The sequence below is a fragment of the Callithrix jacchus genome, chromosome 2 (genome assembly GCF_049354715.1).
Source record: "Callithrix jacchus isolate 240 chromosome 2, calJac240_pri, whole genome shotgun sequence".
NCBI lineage: Eukaryota > Metazoa > Chordata > Mammalia > Primates > Cebidae > Callithrix > Callithrix jacchus.
Genome location: NC_133503.1, coordinates 165,956,633 through 165,983,974, shown reverse-complemented (window position 1 = coordinate 165,983,974; position 27,342 = coordinate 165,956,633). Strand labels below are relative to the sequence as shown.

The window sequence follows — 27,342 nt, the reverse complement described above, 5'->3', positions numbered from 1 at the left end:
ATGAATGCTACTTATATCACCTAGGTCATATCACTATATGACCCACATAGTGACTAGTAAACCTTTGCCTATTAAATGAACAATGCTATCAGGCTTCTGATCATATTTATGTCCCACCCTATTCATGTTTTATAGAAGGAGTTGTTGAACGCCTACCCATGAAAGGCATTGAATGAGTTTGTATAGTCTATGACCTTAAGATCCACACGTAAGAACTAATTATATAGACAGGATAGGGCATGCTGTATTTGAATAAATTTTAGAAAGAGGAGTAAGACTTGCTCAATGTGTTACTTTTAGCCTTTGGTAGACAAGGAAGAGCTCTTAGGGGGAATAACACTTAGGACGAAAACTTTTGTGTTTATCTTGTGCCTGAATTGCAGTGTAGTGAAGCAGCTAACAGGTCAGTCAGGTGGCTTTCATTAAATTCCTGCTTCTACTACTTTCTTAGTAACCTTAGCCATTTAATTAACTTCTTTAGGCCAGGCGTGGTGGCTCTTGCCTATAATCCCAGCACTTTGGGACGCCAAGATGGTGGATCACCGGAGGTCAAGAATTCAAGACTAGCCTGGCCAATATGGTAAAACCCTATCTCTACAAAAAATACCTGCTGAGCATGGTGTCAGGTGCCTTTAATCCCAGCTACTTGGGAGGTTGAGGCAGGAGAATTACTTGAACCCAGGAGGTGGAGGTTGCAGTGAGCCTAGTTAGCGCCACTGTACTCCAGCCTGGGTGACAGAGCGAGACTCTACCACAAAAGAAAAAAAAATTAACTTCTCTAAACTTTAATTTTTCTTATTTGCAAAATGGGAATATCAATAGTATCTACCTCATAAATGATATCATAAAAGTAAGAAACTTTGTACAGAGTTAACATATGTTAAAGATTAATATGTCTTAGCTATTATTATCCCCTAATTATATTTATTCAGGAACAGAACCATAGCATATTTATCTCATGTAATTAGGTTAAATATATGACCCCTAAGTCTCAGAGATAAGTAATGAAAATAATTTCTAAAACTGGGAATAGGGGGATACTTTTCTTTCTTTCTTTTTTTTTTTTTTAGGCAGAGTTTCACTCTTGTTACCCAGGCTGGAGTGCAATGGCGCGATCTCGGCTCACCGCAACCTCCACCTCCTGGGTTCAGGCAATTCTCCTGCCTCAGCCTCCTGAGTAGCTGGGATTACAGGCACGCGCCACCATGCCCAGCTAATTTTTTGTATTTTTAGTAGAGACCGGGTTTCACCATGTTGACCAGGATGGTCTCCATCTCTTGACCTCGTGATCCACCCGCCTCGGCCTCCCAAAGTGCTGGGATTACAGGCTTGAGCCACCGCGCCCGGCAAGGGGGACACTTTTCAATAGTATGTTTATAATATCTAATATTATCTTTCACTTGACAATAACTTGATAAATATTAGAAAATTAGTATGTTGAGTTGCAGAGATTTTAGGTAGAAAACAGGTAAGACAAATGTTCCTCTAAGATGCCAAACGTGAAGAGGAGCACTATCTCTATCCCACATGTAATTTCCAGAACTACTTCTCATCCAGCTACTGCTGTTTAGCTATTTGTTTTGAATTTTTTAACATTCTTGAAATCCAAGACAACCTACCCAAAACCCTAGTGTTTTTTTTCAGGAAGATTGAAACTTGATAGAGGAGAAGATCAACTGAATGCTGGGAGACTCCCCAGTGTGAAGTGTTTATTTCTCGGATCTTCTGCTCAACCTAGAACTTTCAGAGTTCTACATATAGTCTTAAACTGCTGATCTAAATTAATGATGTCACACCTTTTACTAAATTTTTTTCAGCTAGATTGCTACCTATTTACCAGATATTGTTGCCATTTCTTTCCCTAAAGTTAATATACTCATATTTGTAGAATCACCTAAAATGTAGTTCCATCAAGTAAGTTTAATATTAGATTATTATATCATAGGAAATGGCATGGTGAGTGAAAGTAATATTTATTCATGACACATCTTCCTACTTTTGGCATAAAGTACCCATTCTACTGTTTAATTAATAGTCTTCTTTAAATCAACACGTATTTTCTTAATTTAAATAAGTTGGTGTTTGGTAAAGAAATCCTCACATCACCATCTTAAATGGAAAACCATTGTAACTTGTTCTGAGAGGAAGTTAAGTGCAAAAGTCAAAATGTCAAACTTTTTTATTGGATAAAACTTTTAAAAACACATAAATACATAATAGACAATAAAATAGACACAATAATTCAACTCATCTATTTATGAAATCATGTATCTTCATCAGTAGACTGAAACTGTGCATTATCACTTGTTAAGAAAGAGATTTTTGGCTAAGTCTTCCTTAGATGAAGACTGGAGCAGATTCTGATTTCACATGCTGATATTAACCTGCACAAACTGCAGCACTGGAAATGTGATTGCCTTATCAGCCTGTGTTCCTGAATAAAGAGATGGTGGTAACCGGCAATGGACATGTATGTATGTATTGGTGTTTTCTGGTTATTTCGTAGTCAGCTTACCCTGACTCCTATCACAGTTGTCTTTATTGGAATTGTGTGCTGAAAATCAATTTCTAATTTGCATAAATTTGCAAAAATTTTGGATTAAAAAAAAAACCTGTCTGATGTGACTTCTAAAATAGGTTCTTCTGAAGCTATCAAGTTTCTTGGTAGGCCTTTGAGGCTTCAGAAGAACAAGTTTTCCTTCTGTTTCACTGTTGTCATCCAGTTGGAAAAAAATACTTTTGATGACATTTTATGAAGTCATTAAATGTGTCTTTTTATAATGTTCAGGATGTTGTGAGCAGGTTTCTGAAATGCCAACATAATTTAGTTCAGCTCTAGCAAGATTATTAATATTTGCTGGTTGAATAGTCATTAAATGAAGTTAGAGAACTCCTTCCAAGGATCCTAGATTTACTGTATGGTAATATTAAGAGCTACTGTTTATTAGGTGTTTACTGAGCACTAGCTACTGTGTTTCATGCTTTACCAACTTTATTAAATTATTTCCTATATGTAGATATAGATACACTTACTATCTCCCATCTATAGCAAAGAATAAAGTAAAAAAACTAAAAGGTAACAAAATGCAGACTTGAATCCAAGTCTGTGCTTGTAACCTCTGATTTCCATGTTTTGATGGCAGCTGAGTCATAATTAGGGATCACATCCCTGTTTTAAATGGTCTGAGGGATATACAGCTGAATCTCTTCAGTGGGGTCCTGTCTTGGGATGGTCTTTCCTCAGATGATGTGGCTGATGGCTGCTACCCCTATTGCTCCAACTGTGTATTGGAAACTCTTTAGTAGTATTTTAGGTGGGAGAGTCCAACACAAAGTTGTATGTGTGAGTGTGGTTAAGAAGAGGAAAATGGGCCATCGCCACTGCTCTCCCCGTCTCTTCTTCCTCCTCTTTTCTTTTCACCTGCTCCCAAAGCCTGCAAGTCATAGACTTCCTCTACCCCTTCTGCTTTCTGTGCACCACCAGTAATCCTCTAGGTACTTATAGGGGAATAAATAATTCACTTTGGAGACAATGAGTCAAAGCAATGGTCCTGATGACAATACCAAAGAAATGTATAGAAGGAGCTGGTCACTGTGATGCCATATGCCATCATAGGTAAGTTACATCTGACTCCCACTCAACTTTGGGTGAGTTTATGAAGTTATGTTCATATACAAAAACATAATAACCCTTTTTATGTCAAACTAGGTACATACCCCTGAGCTGCTTGAGTTTATTAATCTTAACCCTTTTCAAACTATTTAATATGTTGGCATATACCATCTTGAGAAGATGTATTTTGCAAGTTTACTCCTGTCTGTTGTAGAAAATAGAAATTTGTCAGAAACTTACATATATTTATAACAACATATGCTCACCTAGTTTTAATAATCAAGAGTTTGGCAATGAAAATTGGTTTGTATTTAAACTCATTAATTCATAAAGCTAGTACTGAATGGTGTGTTGTATGTTCTGTTAGCCAGAGCAGCTACACATGCTTATGCAGGTAGCGCCTATCCAAAAGTGGCTGAACGAAGGCGCAATGAAAGGCTGAAGTCCAGCCCAAGTCTCCTGGCCGAGCCGTCTGGAACAGGGCTAGGTATGTCTGGAGAAAGGCACACATTTTCTTTTTTTAAAAATTTGTTTATTTTTATTTTTTTGTGCAGACAAACATATTGACTGAATATTCTTTTTTTAATTTTTAAATTTTACTTTAAGTTCTGGGCTACATGCACAGAACGTGCAGGTTTGTTACATAGGTATACACGTGCCATGGTGGTGTGCTGCACCTATCATCCCATCATCCAGGTTTTAAACCCTGCATGCATTAGGTATTTATCCTAATGCTCTTCCTCCCCTTGCTCCCCACCCTGCAACAGGCAAGGCCCGGTGTGTGTAGAAAACCAAATACCGTGTGTTCTCACTCATAAATGGGAGTTGAAAAATGAGAACACATTTTCTTCTTACAAACACACTACTAATTTTCCAGGCCATGTTCCCAAGGAGCTAAGATGCCCCCCTGCCCCCACTTTATTCTCCTACACCAAGGCTTGTTATGCGCAAGCTTCAGGCCCTTGTTTTTCTGGGTTTGAGTCTAATCTTTATTTCATGGCCCAATATGGAAACTTCTTTTTACTCTGGGTCAGAGTATTTGTCTTTGTTTGAATATTTGTCAGCTTATTTCTTTTTCCTGACTTGAATTTACCAGAAATCCATGCAGTATTCTAGGCATAATGTACCTATTATAATAATTTTCCAATGATTTTCAGGATGTCTACTTCTTTTAGGATATGCTAGCCTTTTGGGATATTCTTGATGAAGCTATTGGAAAGAAATATCTTCTATTTTGAAATTGCTTAGCTGGTGAAGTTTAAGTCTAGAGCTGCTGGCAGCTATCCTAGATACTCTTGGGGATAAGCATCCTGGGTATCCGCCAGTATTGAGGAAGAGGAGGGAAGGAAGAAAAGAGAAGAGGAGGGAGGAGAAGGAAAGATTTGATATACCTAATCCAATCCACGATGTGGCTCTAGTCATTTCTGAACGTCCTTATTACAAAAGCCAAAAAGATTCCTTTTTTATTTAAGATAGTTTGAAGTAGACTTTTATCTTTTGCCTGACACTGTCCAGTCAAATATAGTATGGAATTTATGATGTCCATTTCCAATCTGCCAGAGTGCAGTTATGAGCAACTGCCTGCTTTAGTTAGGCTGTGTTAAGTACATTACATGTTATTATTATTTAAGACTTAAAACAACCCTATCAATTAGGTATTGCTAATCCACAGTATAAAATTTAAAACGTTAAGAGTATTTCCCTTAAATTTTTAGGAGTAAAGTTTAAAAATTAAGTCAATATATAGGTGTGTACATGTCTGTGTACGTGTACATACCTGTGTAAATAGATACATACTTATATATGTATGTATGCATGGGTATATAGATACACATATATATCTATATGTTACATGGACATTTATTAGTGTGAAACAAACAGTACTGACCTGATAGTGCTAAAGAGACTTCAGCTCCCTATTTGCAATCAGTGTGAAGGTTTCCAAGGTCGTCAACTTACTTGTATCAAAGAAGTCAACTCTTGATTGAAACCTTGAATTGTGCAAATAAATTCTGAGAAATATGTTTTGATTGCACCACAGACAAGTAGCTTGAAAACAAGAGACAACTGGGATGTTCTAAATTACTGGAAATCAGGTAAAGGAAGGAATGTTGCAATAGGAAATTAGGTAGAAAGCATTCTCCTCTACGTTTAGTACCTCGCAGGGAAACGTGTGGGCTATTACAGATAACTTGCTCATTTCTCTTAATGCCCACTGCTTGCATGAGTTCCTCTGAGATGACCCTAACTGCTTTATGTTAAAATTAAGTGGAGTGACTCTTGTGGAAAATAACATAGTGGATTTCTGTTTTCGGGTTCTTAGCCTTGCTACAGTACAGCAACCTATGTCACCACCACTCACACATCGCAAGCCTGGAATCTTTCAGAGAGTTGGCATCATCCATAAGATAAAGGCTTCAAACCTCCAAATTTCTGAGAATACATCACACTGCAAGCCTCTGCGATCAGATCCATCTTGCCTAACTGGCTAGCCTCATTTCCTTGTCTATGGCTTACATTCCAGCTAAATCATTCTGCTGCTGGTTACATAAACACATGCTATTCAGTGCTGCTGGCCTTTGCACAGGCTGCTGCTTCTGCCCAGACTCTCTTCTCTAGACCTATTTGTCTGACACACATCTAATTCATTTTCTTGCAGATATGTCCTTGACAAGGTACCTGAATCACCTTAATCGTCTTGTCCTATGTGCCACTTATACCTTTGCTTCTGTAACATGGTTTTGTTTTGTTTTGTTTTTTTGACTATCTGATATGGTTAGAATAACACTTCCATCAAACACCCATTGATATAAATGAGGGATTTTACTTTGGGAATTAGTCAACAGTGAATACAATCATAAGGTTTTGGGTCAAACTGCTGGGGCTTAAATCCTAGTTCTACTTCTTATTAGCTGTGGGACCTTGGATACTTATCTTCCCTGGGCCTCAGTTTTCTCATCTGTAAAATGGAGTAATATTAGCATTTCATAGGATTACTATGAAAATAAATTGAAATAATCTATGTCAAGTGACTGGTACAAGGTATACTCTCAACAAATAATGTATTATTTTGCCTATTAACTCAAGGAAGAAGTGTGACCACTGTCAGGAATTGGCCAAAGGCATGCAAAGAGCATAAGTAGGCCATTTTCTGGACGTGGCGTGGCATGGCGTGGCGTGGCGTGGCGTCTGCTCTGTTTTCCTCACTTGCTTGTACACAGCAGCTGTCCACAAAGCTGACTGGGAAAAAGAAGCCACTACCACTGCCAATCACCCAGGAAGACACTCGTGTCTTTCTTTCTGTTTCCAGACATCTCCACAAGTTTCAGGTTGTCAGCATATATTATTGCTGATTTGGGGACATAGAGAACAGCCTTCTCCCAAATGCTATGCCATATTTTGCTGCCTGCGCTTTAAAAGCTTTGGTCTAAGTCTCTGTTGAGTAGATCTAGCTACTTCTGACTCTTCCAAAAATCCTTGGGATGAATGAATGAAACCCAGTTCTGGGAGGTTCTAGCACTGCTCCTCTAGTCTAAAGGTCTCAGACAAACCACCAGTCTGCCTCTGCTTTCCAGGAAAAGGCACATTAGTGGGCAGTCTCATAGTGGGAACTCTGGAAGCAGCAGTGTCTTATTTTAGCCCAGCCAGCCAAAAATGCTCATTTAAACTGATGTATTCTTGTGGCCTCCTAACTAGTGTCCTTACCAGTGAATACAATTCCATGCTTTGGGCAAGTCCAGGTTGCAGACAACTGCAGAAAGATCCATGGCCAACCTGTGCTTGTAAAACCTGGTTAACCAAAAGGACTACACAGAGTGGATATCACTCCTATCTGTAGGCCAAAGTCAATGAAGTATTGCACGGTTTCCAGCCCTTCCTGGAGGCGGGATGGGGACTGACTTTTTTTTCTCTCTCTCTTTTAATGGCATTTAACAAATAGCACAATAGCATCTGAAAAAAATTTTAAATAAAAACCCCAGATGATAAACTCTTGGAGGAAAAACATAATTTTTTTTATTGCATGTTAGATTTTGGGGTACATATGAAAAACATGTAATTTTTTTTGAAGCACAATGTCTCTTCCCTACCGCCTACCCTCTCCTGATATCTATTTTCACTTTCTGAAATAAACGTTTTACTTTGCTAATGCTGTGAGGTGTGGGGTTAGGAAGTTTCTCATTCTCCTTCACTCATAGAACAATTTCTTAAGGCTTAAGTGAGATTTTTGCCTACCTCTTTCAAATGAGGTTGATCCTCACTAAATTTACCATGCAATAAAAATCCAGATCTGAAAATCTCAGAGCCACCTGATAAGCGTTTTGCTTTGCTTTTCTTAGGCAGAGGAACTATACCAAGTCCTCCACCTAGAGGAGTTACTTGGAATTGTCCGTAAAAGTGATCCAATGTGAATTTTGGGAACAGAAGATATTTACTGAATATCAAATTTTAACTGAATAGCGTGATAAGAAAAGTGGATAAGATCTGTAAGTAAGCAGCTGTGAAAAAAAATGTGGATAAGAGAGAATTAAAAGATAACATACCTAGTCTCAAAGAGCTTATAATGTAATGAGAAAGAAGTAATACTATATACAATCATAAATATAATAAATGGTTTTCAAAGCATTCTGCAAAGATGGTAGGCTAAGTATAGGTGCTTTACTCCTCTCTCCTTCTAAGGTCACCACTGGGAAGGTGTCTTGGTTTGCAAAAGTTTGGGGCAGAAAAGACAAAAGGAGTTGTTTGCCAATCATAGAGTCAGAAAGGAGAGGAGATCCTATCTGCAAAACAAAGTTCCAAGTGCTCCTGATACAGCCTAGGAGCAGCAAAATGATTTTTTTTTTTATAAGGCTCTGGTACGGAGGAGATGAAACATCCTAGACCTAACAAGAGACTAGTACATCTGGGAGAGCCTGGGGCAAAAATTCAAGAATACTGCAGTTGCTTGAGGAGGTCAACCAGCTGCCCATGCCGGTACCTCAGTGGCTCTAGGAGAGGCTTCCACAGTCTAAAGAGTCATGACATGCCAAGGCGAACCTTCTTTTATCTCAAGATCTGGGAGGAGCCTGAGAATCTTGTGACTCCTCTCCCCACCCATTATTCCAGGATTGCAGCTCATTCACTTGCTGTCACCAAACTCGCAGGATAATGAAACATAACTTCTTTGTCTGACAATTTACAATTGCCTGGGAAACAGACCTGGCAGCTCTAAGGAATATCCCTCCTGATAATAATAGCAGCAGACTGCTTGTGGGGCCACACCAGGGTGATAAAACTGAAGAAGCTATGTAGAATCCAGTTTGTTGTTGTTGTTTTTTGAGACAGAGTCTTGCTCTGTCACACAGGCTGGACTGCAGTGGAGCAATCTTGGCTCACTGCAACCTTCGCCTCCTAGGTTCAAGTGATTCTCCTCCCTCAGCCTCCTGAGTAACTGGGATTACAGGCATCCACCACTGAGCCTGGCTACTTTTTGTATTTTCTGTAGAGACGGGGTTTCACCATCTTGGCCAGGATGGCCTCGAACTCCTGACCTCGTGATTCACCCGCCTCAGCTTCCCAAAGTGCTGGGATTATAGGCATAAGCCACTGTGCACGACCAAATCCAGTATTTTTTAAGTACATTCAAATATATTATAGTCAAAAATATTAAAGGATTGAGAAAAAATATATTAATGCTTAGGAAACTATGCTGGAAGCCTATTAGGGCATAGTTACCACATAAAATGCCTATTTCTGGATGGCATTTGATGGTGGTTGGTGTCTCCTGAATTCTGTCCTGGCAAATCTTGTTTGCTGTTATCCCTGCTTCAAACACTCTTTGTTCCTCTTTCTTCTCTGCTTCCCGGGCCTGCTGCTGGTGGAAGATTCGCTTTTGCAATTGTCTCTTATATTGCTAAGCTAAACCACTGCATCTTGCAACATTTTCCTCTTCATCCTTAACTTCTTTAAAACCTTCATTTATGTAATCCTGTTCCACAGCATATCTTTTCTGTTCTTTTGCTTTTCTTTGCAATATTTCTTGAACTTGAACTTTTCCTGTACACATAACCTCATTCACAAATTGTTTCCTTGCCTCCTTTTCCAATCTTACTTCCTGTCCTTCTTGGCCAACATTTTTTTTTCCTTCTCTGCCTCTATTATTTTGTCTAATAATTTCTCCAAAGCTTTATTCCCCTGATGTTGCTATGCTGCATATTTTATGAGATGTCTTCTGTTTCCTTCTCATGTCTTCTCTTTGTTGCTTTTTTAATCAGCCTCTTCCTGTAAGTCTTGAAGGACCCTTGCACAAAGCTTATGTTCAAGTCCTTCTTTTCTGTATTTCTGTCAAATATGTTCCACCTTCTCCTGGAAGACTTTTTGCAAAAAGGTTTCAATTTCCTGCTTTGCTTCCTCTTTCTCCAGCTTATCCTGTTCATTCTAAAGTTTAATCTGTGCTTTGTGTTTTTCTATAAGGTGCACCTCCTCTTCCTCCAGCTACTGCACTACCTGCCTTTGCACCTGGATGCTGGTGACCTGGGTATTCAGACCCAAGGACATGCTCTCCTCCAGCTCTTTCTTGAGCTCATATTTCCTTGGCTGATTAGTATTGTGCCTAGGGTTCTGAGAACATCTTCTCTTTCACCAGTTTCTACCTCTTCAGCTTTTCATTACGTTCTACCTCTGCTTTCTGCTCTCCACATGTCTTCTGATGGATACAAAACAATTGACCACAAAGCTGCTTGCAGTATGCCCTGAATCACTGTCTAGCTTTCAACCACAAAATTCTATCTCTGTTTTAATAATCTGGTTTTCTCTCTCATGCTATCTTGTTTTTCTCCTCCATTAGTGCTTCTTTATTCCATTCAGTCAAATATTGATTTTCTTCTGAGGCTAGCTTATTTTATCTGTCTTCAGTGCTGATGAAATACTTACTTTTTTTTTTGACAGAGTCTCGCTCTGTTGCCAGGCTGGAGTGCGATGGCACAATCTCAGCTCACTGCAACCTCCGCCTCCTGGGTTCAAGCGATTCTCCTGCCTCTGCGTCCCAAGTAGCTGGGACTACAGGTGTGTGCCACTATGCCTGGATAATTTCTGTATTTTTAGTAGAGACAGGGTTTCACCATGTTGGCCAGGATGGTCTCAGTCTCTTGACCTTGTGATCTGCCCACCTTGGCCCCTCAAAGTGCTAGGATTATAGGCATGAGCCACCATGCCTGGCCGGAATACTTACTTTTAACAGGTATCAGCAAGTTGGAAGAGAGCTAACCCTCTAAATGATTAGGACAGGTGACTTTCCTCAAGCTGGGTTTTGAATTTAGTAACAGAAATAATATGTGAAAACCTTAAGGGCCGGGCGCTGTGACTCACGCCTATAATCCCAGCACTTTGGGAGGCTGAGGTGGGCGGATCACGAGGTCAAGAGATCGAGACCCTCCTGGTCAACAAGGTGAAACCCCGTCTCTACTAAAAATACAAAAATTAGCTGGGCGTGGTGGCGCACTCCTGTAGTCCCAGCTACTCGGGAAGCTGAGGTAGGAGAATTGCTTGAACTCAGGAGGCAGAGGTTGTGGTGAGCTGAGATCGCGCCATTGCACTCCAGCCTGGGTAACAAGAGCGAAACTCCATCTCAAAACAAACAAACAAACAAACAAAACCTTAAAAAACAAAAGAGTAAATTTAAAGCAAGAAAGGTAACATTTAAAAATGAAGATTGTGAAAAACAGAATAGGGACTGCTGAATATTGTCAACAATGACCCAAAATATACTTTTAAGGAATCATACTAGGATACAGAAGAAAAAAGAAATGAAAATTAGAATTGAAGAGTAACAGGTAGGATACACTCATTAAATAAATTATTTCAATTAATAAGACTTTCAGAAGAAGAAAAAGAAAAGGAGGAATAACAAAAATCAAAGAATTAATATAAAAAAATCCCTGTAAGCTGGACGAAGACTTGAGTTTTCAGATGATAAAGATCATCTAAATGCTGGAATTGTTTAAAGAAAAGAGAAACACTCCTGGCCACATTCTAGGGCACCTAACTGACCGGTACAATTAGAGTACTTCTTATTAAGCTTCCAGACAGGAAAACAAGTTGGAAAGAAAACATTGACAAAACTATTGATCTTCTTATCTGCAATACAGTAAAAAAGAAGACAGTGAAGTGACATTATGGACTTCTGAGTAAAAAGACCTGTGCTTCTAGACTCTTGTCCTCAGAACGTTGTTTATGAATTGGGGTGAAGATGTGACATTTTCAGACCTACAAGGACCTAGTAAGTAAAGTACCCACACACCTTCTTTGAAAATGTTACTATAAAACTTCAACAAAAATGAAATCAGCATTTGATTTTATGTTAAGGAAGAATAAAATGTCAGGGAGAAAGATGAGTGATAAATCACAGTATGTAATGGATATGTAAAACTATCAGAAACCTATAGGGTGTAGTAAGGAAACACTATTCATTCCTCTGCCTCCAAATGAAATCTAAAACAGGTCTAATATTGGTCATTCTTGGATAAAAACAGTATTCTCCAGTCTCTTAAAAAAATCAGAATAATTTTGTCCATCAATTAAAATGTCAAATCATGTAAGAGTCAGACCTCTAAACACCATTCTAAATTAAAGCTTTTTTCCTTCCTCTGCTTGGAATTATCTGACAAAGACTTTAAAGCAGCTATTACAAAAATCCTCAAATGAGCGATTGTGGGCACTATTGAAACAGATATTAAAACAGAAAATATCGGGCGAGAAACAACATAAAGAAGAATCAACTGAAAATGTTAAAATTGTAAAATATAGTATCTAAAATTTAAAAGAGAACCCAACAGCTCATTGAGTAGACTCAAAAGTAGAATAAAGATTATAGAAGAAAGAGCAAATTTGAATATAGAATGATGGAAATTATTCAGTCTGAACAGAAAGTAAAATGTTCAAGGAAAGAAAGAACAAAGTCTTAGGGATCTATGCCAGTACACAAAAGCTATAATATACATGTATTGAAGTAATAGAAGAGGAGGAGAAAGAATATGGTGCTGAAAAATATTTGAAAAAATAATGGCTGAAAAGTTCTCAAATATGGTGAAAGACATAAACCTAAAGATTTAAGAAGCTGAGTGAACTGCAAACAAAATAAGCCTGAAGAAATATAGTCCCAGAGTCATAATAATTAAATTGCTGAAATTAAAGACGGAAAAACTGTTGAAAGCAACCAGGAAAAAACATGGCACATTACCACAGAACCACAACGATTCAAATAATTGTGGATTTTTCACCAGAACCTACGGAATCCAGAGTAATCAGCACATTTTAAAGGTGCTAAAAGAAAATACCTGTCACATAGAATTTTATGTTCAGTGAAAATATCATTCAGTAATGAAGGGAAAATCTGTGAAATAGAAAATGAGCAAATAATAGAGAAAAGTAATAAACTAAAAATGATTCTTTGAAAAGTCAATAAAATGTAGAAACTTCTAGCTAAATTGGTCAACTAAAAAAGAGAAGATTATTATTCAGGAAAACTTTCCCAACCCAGCAAGGCAGGACAATATTCAACCTCAGGTAATACAGAGAACATCACAAAGATATTCCTCAACAAGAGCAACCCCAAGGCACATAATCATTAGATTCACCAGCGTTGAAATGAAGGAGAAAATACTAAGGGCAGCCAGAGAGAAAGGTCAGGTTACCCACAATGGGAAGCCTATCAGACTCACAGCAGATCTCTCAGCAGAAACCCTACAAGCCAGAAGAGAGTGGGGGCCAATATTTAACATCCTTAAAGAAAAGAACTTTCAACCCAGAATTTCACATCCAACCAGACTAAGCTTTACAATAGAAGGAAAAATAAAATCTTTTGTGAATAAGCAAGTACTCGGAGATTTCATTACCACCAGGACTGCTTTACTTTTCTGAAAGAAGCATTATACACAAAAAGGAACAACCAGTATCAGCCTTTCTAAAAATATACCAAAAAGTAAAGAGTATCAACATAATGAAGAATTTATATTAACTAATGGGCAAAATAGCCAGCTAACATCAAATGGCAATAATCTTAAATTTAAATTGACTAAATCCCCCAATCAAAAGATACAGCTAAAACCCATCGGTATGCTGCATCCAGACCCATCTTACATGCAAGGATACACAAAGAGTCAAAACAAAGGGATGGAGAAAGATTTGTCAACCAAATGGAGAGCAAAAATAAATAAATAAAAAGTAGAGGTTGCAATTCTCGCCTCTGATGGAATGGATTTGAAAGCAACAAAGATCAAAAGAGGACACAATGGTAACAGGATCAATGCAAAAAGAAGAGCTGACAATCCTGGATGTGTACGCACCCAATACAGGATACATAAGACTTGTAAAGAGACTTGGACTCCCACACAGTAGTAGTGGGAGATTTCAACATCAATATTAGATAGATCAATGAGGCAGAAAATTAACAAGGATATCCAGGACTTGAACTCAGATCCGGAACAAGTAAACTTAATAACATTTATAGAACACTCCACTTTAAACACACAAGATATGCACTCTTATCAGTACCACATCACACCTACTCACAGGGTTAAATGAAATGTTGGTTGGCCATTATTAAGCAAAATTGATGGTATAAGGGAGGTTTTCAATACCCATTTTTAGACTGCATTCTAGCCTGGGCAATTAAGCAACACTCCCTTTCTCTCTCCCTCCTCCTCTTCCTCTTTTTTTCTCTTCTTCATTCCTTTTTCTTTCTTTCTTTCTCTCTTAAAAAAAAAACCCACAACTATTTATCCAATTTTATGCCAACATGTTTTCAGTTTTGTTTCATGAGTGTTCGACCTCAGAATCTCCTGGACTGCTTGCTTATAATGTACATTTTTTTTTTTAAAAGAGAAGATTAAATAATCAATATTAGTAATGAGAAAATAAACATATGTAATGTTATACAGACATTATGTGGATTAAAAGAAGTCTTAAAAGACTTTATGCAAATTAATTCAACAACTTAGGTAAAACGAATCATTTTTTTTAAGAACAGCAACTACCAAAGCACATTCAAGAAGAAACAGATAACTTATTTAGAGAAATTCAATTTATAATTTATCTTGTTACATAGGAAACTCTCAGATAGCTTCACTCATGAATTCTACCAAATATTTATGGAAGAAAATTATAAAATTCTACATAGACTCTTTTAGAAAGTTCAGAAGAGGAAATATTTCACAACTCACTTTAGCAATTAACACATTTCTAGGAAAGAAAACTCCAGAGTAATATCCCTCATAAAGGGATAGTCAAAATTGCTTAAGAAAATTTTAGCTAATTGAATCCAGTGAATAATAAAAAGTAAGGCTCATGACAATAATACATGTTGGCTTAACATTTGAAAATAAATCAGTGTAACTCCCTAGATTGACTTACACAAAGTACAAAACAATATGATTGATATAGAAAAAGCATTTGGCATAATTCAACTTACCTTATAATAAAAACTCTCAACAAACTAGGAATAGAATGGAATGTCACCAAATTATTAAAAGGCTATATGCAAAAATCATATAGTTAATATGCTCAGTATTTAATGGTTTAATATTTTCTACCTCAGGTTGGGAAAAGGGTAAGAATGGCCTTTTCATTTTATCCATTAAATGTCATATTGGGGTAGCTAACCCTACATAAAGCAAGAAAAAGAAATGAAAGACACAGCTACTGGAAGGAAAAAAAATTGCAGACAACATTATTGGGTACATAGAAAATGCTGAGGAATCTACAAAGGCTAATATACAACTAATAGGCACATTCAGCAATGTTGCAAGTTACAAAGTCTATATGTAAAAATTAGTTGCAGTTTTACATATTTGCAACAAACAATTGAAGATAAAAATACCATTCATTATAGCATCAAAGAACAAGGGATACCATGGAATAAATTTAATAAAAAAATACTAGACATGGACAACAAAAACTACAAAACATTGCTGAGAGAAACTAAAGAAAAACTAAATAAATGTGTAGAAATGTCATTTAGGGAATAAGAACATGGAATGTTGTTGAGCTTTACATTTTCCTAAAATTGGTACATAGATTTAATGCAATCTCAATCAAATTTCCAGCAGCATTTTTTTTATAGAAATTGGTAGGATAACTCTCAAGTATACATGAACACAAAATCTTGAAAAAAAGAAAAAAACAAAAACACAATTGTAGGACATATAGTGCCTAATTCTAGGACAATAAATCTATAGTAATTTAGACTAAGAAAAGACTTATAGAGCAATGACACAAAAGTAGAGTTTGGAATTCCAACTTTACACATATGTTCAATTAATTTTGACGTAAGTGTCAAAATAATACCATGGGGAAAAGAGATTTTTCAACAAAAAGTGCTGCATCAATTGGATATTTTTGTGTGAAATTTTTGAATCTCAAGCCTTATTTCACACTATACATATAAATTAACTCAAGAAAAATTGTAGTCCTAAACACAAAATCTAAAGCTAAAAATATCCTATCAGAAAAGATAGACAAAAATATTTGTGACCTTAGATTACATATTTCCAAGACAGGACACAAAGGAAAAAAAATGATCAATTTGACTTCATCAAAATTAAAAAATTTGCTCTTAAAGAAAGAGTAAGAAAATAAAAGGGAAAGCCACTGACTGGAAGAAAACTTGCAAAACGCATGTCTGGTAAAGGATTTGCACTAAGCAATTCAATAGTAAGAAGATAATCACAATAGGCAAAAGCTGTTTGAATGGCAGGGAAAATATAAGAATAGCAAATACGCAAGTGAAAAACTATTCAACATTATTAGTAATTAGAGTAATTAAAATCAACAGAGTTGAATAGACCAAGTATTTGCAAGAGGGTAGGGCCATTGGAGCTCGTCTTTGTTGGTGGGAATACAAAATAATACAACCAGCTTGGGAATTTGTAATGATAAACATCCACTGAACTATCCAACCTAGCAACTCTCTGGCTGTTTATCCTAGCAACCCTTTTTCTAGGTATTTATCCAAGGGAAATGAAAGCATGTGTCTGCACAAAGCCTTGTATGCATATTCACAGCAGCTTTATTCCCAGTAGCCAAAACCTAGAAGCAAGTATCCATGAATTACTAATACACGATAAAAACGAATGAACTGCTGCTATACAGAACAACACAGATGGATCTCAAAATTATTATGCTAAGTAACAGAATCCAGACGCAGAAGACTGCATAATGGTATGGTTTCATTTATATAAAATTCTATAAAGAAAACCTGTAGCGACTAAAAGTTGATCAGTGGTCTTTAGGAGTTAGAGGTTCCTAGGGTTTGGGAGTGGGAACAAGGGATGTAAGAAAATGGGCACAGAACACATTAAGGTGATAGAAATGTTCTTTATTCTGATTGTGATTATGGTTAACCAATGGTTTACAGTTGTCAAACTTATAAAATTGTACCTTTAAAATGATAAATTTTACTGCATGTAAATTAAACATAAAAAATTTAATTAATTTAAAAATAGTTAATAAAAAGTCTTTAATAATACTGTTGTAAGCCTGTCTGGGACTCACTGCTACCTGTTGTATGAGTTACACAATTTTAACAGTCTGCTCAGATCAATACCACTAGTAATTGTTAGATGCTTACTACATGGCAGGTACTGCTTTGAGTGAGTTACAGTTTTTGCTAATTTAATCTTACCAACAACTCTGTAAAGGAAATAGTGTTATCCCTCTTTGACAGATAGGGAAGCTGATTACAGAAATTTAAATTAACAGCTAATAAGTGGAAAATTTATATTTTGAAAGAGGCAGTTTGACTTTAGAGACCAGATTCTTAACCACTACTATATATTGAGAGGCAAACACAGAAAACGTTACATACCAATACAATGCACTATGACTAATCTCAGGTGAAAGGATATGTAAATAAGTTCATAAATTCAGGGAGGGCGAGGCTTGGCTTGGGAAGACCTTATTGGAAAAAGTAATTCTAGTTCTGAGTTTCATGAGACGGGAAGAATTTGAATTGTTAATTAGCGTTAAAAATGTGATATTATTGAAACCACCTGACATTATATAACACACTTTATTTCCCCTTTACACCAATTGTTTTATTCTTGGGCTCAATGAAATAGATGACTTTAGTAATAAGGGATGAAGCAACCGTAGTCTCTCATAAGCAAAGGCTATATCAATTTGTTAATTGCAATTTTGTGTGCTTTAAAATCAAAGATCATTCTTACATGAAACTCTAACATCTCTCATTAGATTCAACATTAAAAGCCATATTTATAGAGAGTTTTTGAAAGTTGAAGGAAAATCCTTCACACTTAAAAAAATTACACCACACACTGGGGCCTGTGGGGATTGGGGGGCTAGGGGAGGGATAGACGAGGGTAGGGGGCTAGGGGAGGAATAGCATTAAGAGAAATACCTAATGTAGAGGACAGGGTGATGGATGCAGCAAACCACCATGGCACGTGTATACCTATGTAACAAACCTGCACATTCTTCACATGTATGCCAGAAGTTAAACTATTAATAATAATAATAATAATTGCTTCAAAATGCAGTTCTCAATCTTTCCAGCAGATGGCAATACAATCATTGTTAAAAAAGTAAGTTTCGACATCAAACTGGAAAAAAAGGCCAAGGGAAAACAAACATTCTTTTTTATTTTGTTTTATTTTATTTCATTTCTTTTGGTTTTTCTCCTCTGTGGTAAGCCCTTTTCGGTTGCTAAAACAGTTTTATACCAAATGTTTTTAAAGTTATATAGCCTGCTAAGGACCTAGTTATGAGCTCCTTTAAATGCTAAGATAGAGATACTAATCTTTTTTTAATCGTAGCAAGAACACTTAACATGAGTTTTACTTTTTTAAACAAACTTTGCAGTGTGCTACACAGCATTGTCAACTAGAGGGATAATGTCGTAGACATGTCTTCATTCTGCAGAGACAGAAGGCTGTGAGTAAGGGATGATTTGGTCAAAATTGTTCATTAGAAACGTAACTCTGACAGGGAAAGGACAAGTGGAAGAATGTAAAAGAGAGGAGTGCTTGTTGGAAAACCAGAAGGGGGCAAGGGGAAGATCCAGAAGAGAGGTAATGGGAAAACTAGGGCTTAGATGAGGAAACGAACTGCCGACACAGAAGGGAAAGAACTGAACAACTAACTGGATGTCAGGCATTCAAAAGAAGGAATAGCCAAAGATAACCCCAGTGTTTTAATCTGGTTTAGGGGAAAGCTCACTAGAGTACATCGGGAGATCGACTGGGCTTGGACCAGAGGGAGTGTTTTCAGGTAATACTGTGCATCTACACAACTTAGCAGTTGACAATTGGGTCTCCTGTTTAGATAAGAAGTAAAATTTAAGAGAGACATAAACGCATGGTGGATATTTGTGGCCATAGGAGTAGATAAGAAAGTCACAGAGAGATAAAGGTCAAAGTCCTAAGAAACTTCTAGATAACGCTTGCGTTTAGGAGAAACCAATGAGACAGTTAAGTTTAGCAGAATTCTCAGGTGGCTGTGGTGTCTTAGGATACCGGGAACAAGAATGAGAAATATTTCAAAAAGTTTGAGAAGATGATTGGAAAAGAGGTCACTGGACTTTAAGAAACTTAATGGGGTAGAAAGCAGATTATCACGAGAAACATTCAGAGTAGAATTGTTTTAGCAACCAAAAATGGCCCACCGCAGAGGAGAAAAGCCAAAAGAAATAAAATAAAATGAAAAGGAGTGACTGTTAGAAAGTCTAAAATCTCTTTTTTAAAAGTTTGACCTCAAGGGAAGGGAAGATTGGGTCTTCTGTTTGGAAGAATTTGGTTCTTCTAAAGAGGAGGGGAAGAAATGGTTTCCTTCTAGTAGTTTGACTAGACAGCAGGAACTGGGAAATCTTTATGCAACAGAGCCTTGAGCATGGCTGTGTCTGCCTGAAGGAGACATTGAAATTAGACTAAAGTTATTTTCCTTTTTTCTCTTAAATAACATGTAGATAATTTAATGAAACAGCATAACTTCATTTAACAGAAGTTTTGAGGATGCAACAAAAATTAGATGTATAATTGTAAAGCATATTTTGCAACCTGTTTCTCATTATTTATTATTAATCCTGTGTCTGCTTGGCTCCTCTCTCTTGCTGATGTCTGAAGCTTTGGAACTATGAGAATTAGTCATGCTAATTACATCTGTTCTCAGCATTCAAGATCTTCTGACGTCGTGGCAAGTGATAAGTCCGAGGGCTGCCGTAGAGTCAACCAAGCATTAAAAGTCATGGGAAGCTCTAAAGCCTCTCTTATGATATGTGAGTATGTTTTCTTGTCAAGGCTTCTAGAGAGTCTTTCATTCTATTCTTTCTGCTTTTTTTCCTTAAGGAAAAGAAAAATTAGCTGGCAACGCTGTGTCTTGTTGGCAGAATGACCAAGGTGTAGAATTTGCTGCTTGCTCCTGGAGCTTTGGTGTCATGGTGTCATTTGTGTGCAAAGGGATCTGCAAAGGCTGCCAGTTGAATCTGTCTGGGGAAAAAATAACATAACTTTGAGAAGTAAACAACTGAGTCTGCCATAAAATATGATAAACATATGGGTTTCATTAAAAACTCATAGCAAGACAAAGTCTTCAAACACAGAGGAAAGTGAAGGAAAGACAGAAAGAAGACAGGGGTATCACCAAGGAAATTTTATCTATTCTTTATTGCACAGTTAAACAGCTTGTTTATAAATTCCTAAACGGCTCTCTCTGCCTTTAATTCTTTGAGATCCTGTACCATATCTGTCAATAGTTTCAGATATGTCAAATGAGAGATCAAATTAACCCTTCCCTTCATGTATCCCCACTAACATGTTAGAAGGGCTGTAAAGTCTGAGAGCTGCACAATACGAATTTTCATGCAAATCAAAACCCGATTACAGAGGAAGAGCAGAAATCAACTTTTTCTTAAATCTTTACCAATCAGGAATATAATTTTATAAGCTGGAACTTATTTCTAGTAAGAAGGACATTCCACTTGTTTGCTCCTTTATATATATATACACACACACACACACACACACATATGTATATCTTTGTATTTTTATTACTCAAAAAAGTTTCATTTTTTATCTAGCTTTCTGACTCTGTGCTTGTACCTTCAACACTTTCACAAGGATTTTCTGCTCCTCAATAAGGAAAGCAGGCTTGATCCTGTCACGAACACATTTAGCACGGAGGGAACCACCATAGGCCCTGCTGACATGTTTCTTGGTTTTGGACAATCTCATAAGAGCTTCAGGCCTTACAGCATGAACCCCGTGAAGTCTTCCTGGGCACACGCCATGTGCTGATTTTGGTGCTTTCCCAACCTTCTTGGTACAAAGGTAAACAATTCTATTAGCAAGGGTTCCAGACAGCCTAGTTTTGTGAGAGGCTACGCTGTAGGAAAGCCTTGGTCGGTATGTCAAACGCTGGACCGTCTTGAGTGCCTGCAGACAACATCCCCGGAAGAGGAGGAAGAAAACCTCCCTTTTTACATTTTTACAGAACTGATTGATTGGATGGCAATCACATTACACATCTATTATCCTGATCATAGCTTTGGAAATCGTAGGAAGTCAAACTCATAAGGAACATATTCTCAGAATAAATCTTCCTTCTTTCAGTGAAGCTTGTTTGCCTTGGGGTTTCCATGGGTTGGATTTTAAGATTCTTAAGGACAAAACGTTGCTCTTATTCACTTTTTTAAACCCTCTAAATCTTTTCATACAGGGTGTTAAAAAATACTATCTGTTTAACACTTTATAATTTTGGCAGTCTTTTTTGTTTCCTTGTCAACAGCATTCCCCACTTCAGTGCCAGCAGAACGCTGATTGTGTTTGGTGACAAGGGACTGTAGGGAGAGAGAGGAGTCCTCTCTTAGACCAAGGGATACGTGCTTTAAACCAATCTGAGTGATCCTGTCCCCTCACCTATGATTGGTTTGGAGTGGGACAGGTAAGCCAGTTCTGACCAATGAGATTTGAGGGGAGGTTTGTTGGGCCTTTGGGAGATGTTTCTTCCTCTGCTGTAAAGTGGAAAACATAGAAGAAGCCCCTCCCCCAAACTACTTTTTAATACAATTGTGTGAGGATATGGTGTTTCTAGCTGTGGCAAACTCAAGAGGAATCCAAAATAACTGGGAAAAGCTAAGGTATACTGATGATACTGTTTAGCTGCAGAATTCACCAATGCTGGAAATTACTTCTGGACTTCTTGTCATGAGAGATAATAAACGCCTTCATATTTTGGATGCTTTGTACCTTGTAGCTAGAAACATTGTTTTTTTTTTTTTTTTTTTTTGAGATGGAGTCTCGCTCTGTCCCACAGGCTGGAGTGCAGTGGTATGATCTTGACTTACTGCAACCTCTGTCTCCCGGGTACAAGCAAATCTCCTGCCTCAGCCTTCTGAGTAGCTGGGATTATAGGAGCCCACCACCACTCCCAGCTAATTTTTGTATTTTTAGTAGAGATGGGGTTTCATCGTGTTGGTCAGGCTGGTCTTGAGCTCCTGGCCTTGTGATCCACCCGCCTTGGCCTCCCAGAGAGTTGAGATTACAGGTGTGAGCCACCGTGCCCGGCCATGTCCAGAAACATTCTAACTGAGGCAGCAATTTAAAAAGGCTTCTCACATTAGCTCCCCACATTCTGCTAACAGTCTGTTATTTTAGTCCACCAGAGACATTGAGACTCTAAATGTCTAAATGGCCTGCCTAATGACGTAGCTCTTAGGTAGCACACTTAACGTTGAAATCATAATTTTGATGAACACTGACATAAGCTATTTAATGCACTTTTAATTTGTACAGAGTCAGTACTAGTAAAGGGTGGCTGAAATAAGGGATGCTGCAATTTTGTGGAATTTCCTTTATTTCTCAGGCAGATTCTCCAAAATATTTATGTCTACTGAAGCCTGAACTCTGCTCCTTCTAACCCCTGTCAGAACTCATGTTAGAGTGCCCAGACCTCAAGATTTGTAAGGAAATTCTTCTTCACATTTGTCCTGTCTTCTTCCTTCCTTCCACTGATTTGTTCTGAAAGCATGATCTGTTCTTATCTCTAATAAAATGCACCTATTCAGTTACTTGAGAGCTTAAATGGAACACACCCTCCCAGAAGCACACCTGCCCTTTCTCTGATCTGTCTTAACAGGGCATGGGAAGGTGTGACTCACTTCCATCTACATTTTCATAGGATTGGGGTTAGCATATTTACTTCACACCGGCTCAGACTTAAACCTCCTTAGAATCCATGGGTTCTGCCGGACTCATTCCCATGCTGTTTAGACTTCATGAGTGCCTACCGTTAAATCCTTGCCCCCACTCCCCCACCTCATCAACAATTACTGGGAGCAAGTATGATTATTATTTCTTTGTATCAACATGGATTCCTTGGGAAATGAAGCATGGCAAGAACTTACAATCTAGTGCTTTCATGAGGATAGGGGTGCAGTCTCAGGAAACCTAGAGTAAAAGACAGGTGGATACATGACTGAACCGGCCATAGCTTTCCATACACATGGCTGGTTGCTTATCTTGCAGAACGTCTTTAGGAAGGTTGTACAGAACCGCTGTGTATCAGAATTGTCTGTAGTGGAAGAAGAGAGATGAAAACACTTATTTGCTGGGTTTTTCCTCATCTCGCGTCTCTCATGACTCCAAGTTCACTGGCTAAGGGAACCGCTCTCCTGCAGTTTCAGGCTGTACTCTGCTTGCCAGGCAGCCTTGAGGGGAGCCAGAGCCTAAACAGATCCTGTAAGGCCAGAGCACACGTTGAACTTTCTCATTCTGGCAGTGGCTGCCACACATGAGATCTATGGGAGTGGCTCTGCTGGAGTTTGATACCTGTCTCTGGGGCTGCTCTTGCTGGCTGGAAATCAAACCAAGTAGTCAAGTGTCAGCGTGGAGGTGTTGTGAGCCAAGTTCATTGGATTTGACTGATGCATAAACTTGGTTCAAATCCAGTCTCTGTTCTAAACAGACTGAAAATAGTTCTCTTCCTTTTTATTTTTTAAAACAGTTTTAATACATCAAAGATCTCTTTTTTCTTCATTTTGAAGGAGTTGAATCTCTCTCAGGGGTTGGTATTGTCATTCCTGCTTCATCAGGCTTACTTCAGAGGCACAGGCAAATGGACCAGTGCTTATTTTCATGGATTAATAAATTCAGTAATTCCTATTATTCTAAGAGTATACAAATTATAAAATCCTATTTTGTATTTTTACTGTGCAGAACATTCTTTTACTGCAGGTGATGGATACTTTTTAAGAATTTGAGATCTTCTTGATATTGGCTAATTTGTGTAACTATAACCATTACATTTTATCAGAGCAAAACCTGAATCTCAAATATGTGTTGTCTTGCACAATATGTTGTATTGAGTAGACTGAACTTTTAATTTTCTCTCCTTTGCTTTCATAAAACACAAGTAAACTGGTGAGTTTAAATTATAGAAATCCAAGAGGAATATAAAGCACTAGATTAGTTCAAGGGAAAGAAGATGAGGTTGAAAAAGATACAATTCAAATTATAAAAAATTATTTTAGTTCTGGGGCAGACTTTTGAATTACATTATTTCTTCTTAGCTAAATTTTCCTTTGTTTGTGGAAACTTTTGATAAAAGATTTGCCTTCCTTCAGTGATAAGCCAAACTTCACCAGTGGAATTTCTTCTCTGTAGAAAAAAAAAAAATTTCTCAGCAATATATCTGGAAACTCATGTCTGCAAGGGCAGATCTGAAGACACAAAGCTGATTTAATTCCTGATGTCAGATGCAAATAATTGAGCTGCATTCCTGCTTCTGCTTATCACCAACAAATATAATTTAGTCAATGATTCTTAGTGAAGAGGATAACATTTGCCATAAGCAGTCCAGGAATCCCACTCACTGTGGCAGGGCAAAGCTTGTTGTGCCACATTCCCGTCGTTGTTGTTGTTGTTGTTTGTTTGTTTTTGAGATGAAGTTTCGCTCTTGGTGCCAGGCTGGAGTGCAATGGTGGGATCTCAGCTCACTGCCACCTCCGCCTCATGGGATCAAGAGATTCTTCTGTCTCAGCCTCCCCAGTAGCTGGGACTACAGGTGCACACCACCACGCCCAGCTAATTTTTGCATTTTTAGTAGAGATGGGGTTTCACCTTATTTCACCAGACTGGTCTCGAACTCCTAACCTTGTGATCTGCTCGCCATGGCCTCCCAAAGTGCTGGGATTACAGGCATGAGCCACCGCGCCCAGCACTCATTCCCGTTTTAACTGCATATTGCATTTTGTTAACCAGGCCCTGCATCTCATGACGTTTGTGATAGAACTAAGGCTTTTCAGCTACTCCTATAGCCACAGCCATGGAGTGATATATGATTTTGGTAAAGTGCTCTGAGTTTTGGTGAACGCTGTTGGAATAAAATATTTTCCTAAGAAGAGTGGCCGCTAGGGAAATAAGTCAACTATGAATGATTTCCTAGGCCTAATAATAATCATTTTTGACTTCTAGAAAGAGCACTGTGTCTGGATTTTGACTCATTTCAGTTTTATTCCTGTCTTCATAATTCAGTAGCCCTTTGTACTAGAATGTGATTTCAAAATTTTCTGAACCTCAGTTTTCTTCTCTGCAAAAATGAAAATGCTGATACTAACCTCAGAGAGCTACTGGGAAGATGAAATGAGACGATGTATAGAACTAGCAGGCTCACTGCCTCACACATAGTAGGTGCCCAGTAAGAGTCCCACCTCTCTGTTTCTCTTTCGTTCTCTGCCCAAATCACCATCCCATCAACATTCTTACACACCAGGTATCTGTAGACTGTCAGTTGGTTTACGTGACAGTTATTCCTGGTCTCCTATCTGAATGCCTTCTGCTCTCCATGCTGGAAAAGCTGCCTATTGCTTTTCAAGCTTCCTTTGCATCTAGTGATGGAAAACATATTAGGTTGGTGCAAAAGTAATTGCATTTCTTGCTATTACAAGTAATTGTGAAATTACTTTTAATGTCAAAAACTGCTGTTACTTTTGCATCTAGTTAATACTTCTGACCAATAGAACAAAAAAGAAAGTCTCCTGAGAGTTTTCAAAGAATGTTTTTGCTTTACTGATAGACAGAGCCAGCTGGAAACACTATTTTCTTCCTACATTGAATTCTTGGGTCTATGATAACAAATTACAGCAGCCACAAGAAATTAGAGCAGTTAGCTATTGAAAGGTCTTATTGATACAAGAGCAGGGCAGGGAAGTGCTGGGTGGAGAAGGGCAGGGTTCCTGGTGAGGGCTCCACCCTCGGATCTGTGCCCACAGACCTAAGTAAGAACAGGCAATCCTGTTTCTGCACCCAAATGTTGCATTTTTCGACATCACTCTGGTCCACCATGCCCCCCGTCCTGTGCCTATAAGCCCGAGAACTTAGTGGGCACAGACACAAGTGACTGAATGTTGAGAGGAGCAGAGGAACACACCCACAGACACCAGCAGACATGGGCAGACCAGTGACGGCGGAATGACCTGGACACCAAGGAGAGTTTGGCTGGGGCGGTCAGAGGAGAGTTCGGCTACTGGGTGGTTCAACTCCAGGGAAAGACCACCTTCCCACTCCATCCCCACTTCTGGCTCCCCACCCATTTCTCTGAGAGCCACCTCCACCACTCAGTAAAATGTTGCACTCATCCTCCAAGCCTACGTGTGATCTGATTTTTCTGGTACACAGGGCAAGAAGTTGGGATACAGAAAGCTGTCAAACAGGCCCTCTGCCTTTGCAATAAGGAAGAGGATCTAATTGAACTGATTAACACAAGCCATCTGAAAATGGCAAAGCTGAAGCAGTGCCATCTTGGGTTTCGAGAGTTGTAGACATTCACCCCTAGACACTACTGTGGGGCCAGAGCCTGAAAAATACTCCACGCGGCTTCTGTAACTGCCTGTCTGCATGTTCCTCCTTGGGGTTTGAGCAGCAGGGCTACTGAAGGAGCAAACCATACCCCTGTTGCACATCCAGTGAGAGGGATAAGGGAACTCTCCCATTTCATTATGATTTTATTTAAGGATATGAGTAATAATGATCACTGATATTTACTGAATGCTCTCTGTGGACAGGCAAGTGCACTAACCGCTATGTGGATGATCTCATTTAATCTCCACAACAATCTCAGGAGCAGACACTCCTATCGCCTCCATTTCATAGGAAGGAGAGCCACTCCAAGGAAGACCAAGCAACCTACCCACAGAGCAAGGGAGCACTTTTGAAAGAATTTGAACTTGGGCCACCTGATTCCTTAGCCATTATAGTTTTGCTATGATGAAATAAGAGACCTGCTGTGTAAATGCCCTGTTACATCTCTAAGTTGAGATACTAAGTAAAACAATTGTGTAGTGTTGATATCTGTAAGAGCTAGGTCCTTTAACTGCCTCAAGGTCATTCCCTCATAGATTAAAAAATGAGTAGCTCATATGTGGCAGATGCTGAGTTGAGCCTCAAGTATGTGTAGTTTCATAGGTTCTGATGATAAAGTATGTGTTTTAGTAGCACAAAAACCAGTTACTGTGAGGCTGATTTCCTTACACCTATCTTTTCTTATTTTTAATTAGTCGGCATGTTTTCTCTTCTGTTAAAAAGTGAATAGCTGAAAAGTTCCATTACCTACTACTGTTCTACAGGAAGGCTATATGATAGATGAAGTTATCAACATCTTAATTTGTGCATTTTTTTTCCTCACGCTTTTTTTTCTTTCCTGTCTAATCCAATGAAGTAGGCTTTTAGTTTCTTACCCAGGGAAAGTAG

The 27,342-nt window shown here is 38.2% G+C and overlaps 1 pseudogene; it reads right to left on the bottom strand.

The window, feature by feature from the left end:
- Positions 1–20,667: 20,667 nt before the first annotated feature.
- On the bottom strand, positions 20,668–26,186 carry LOC108588711 (large ribosomal subunit protein eL34 pseudogene; annotated as a pseudogene).
- Between the last annotated feature and the right edge of the window lie 1,156 nt (positions 26,187–27,342).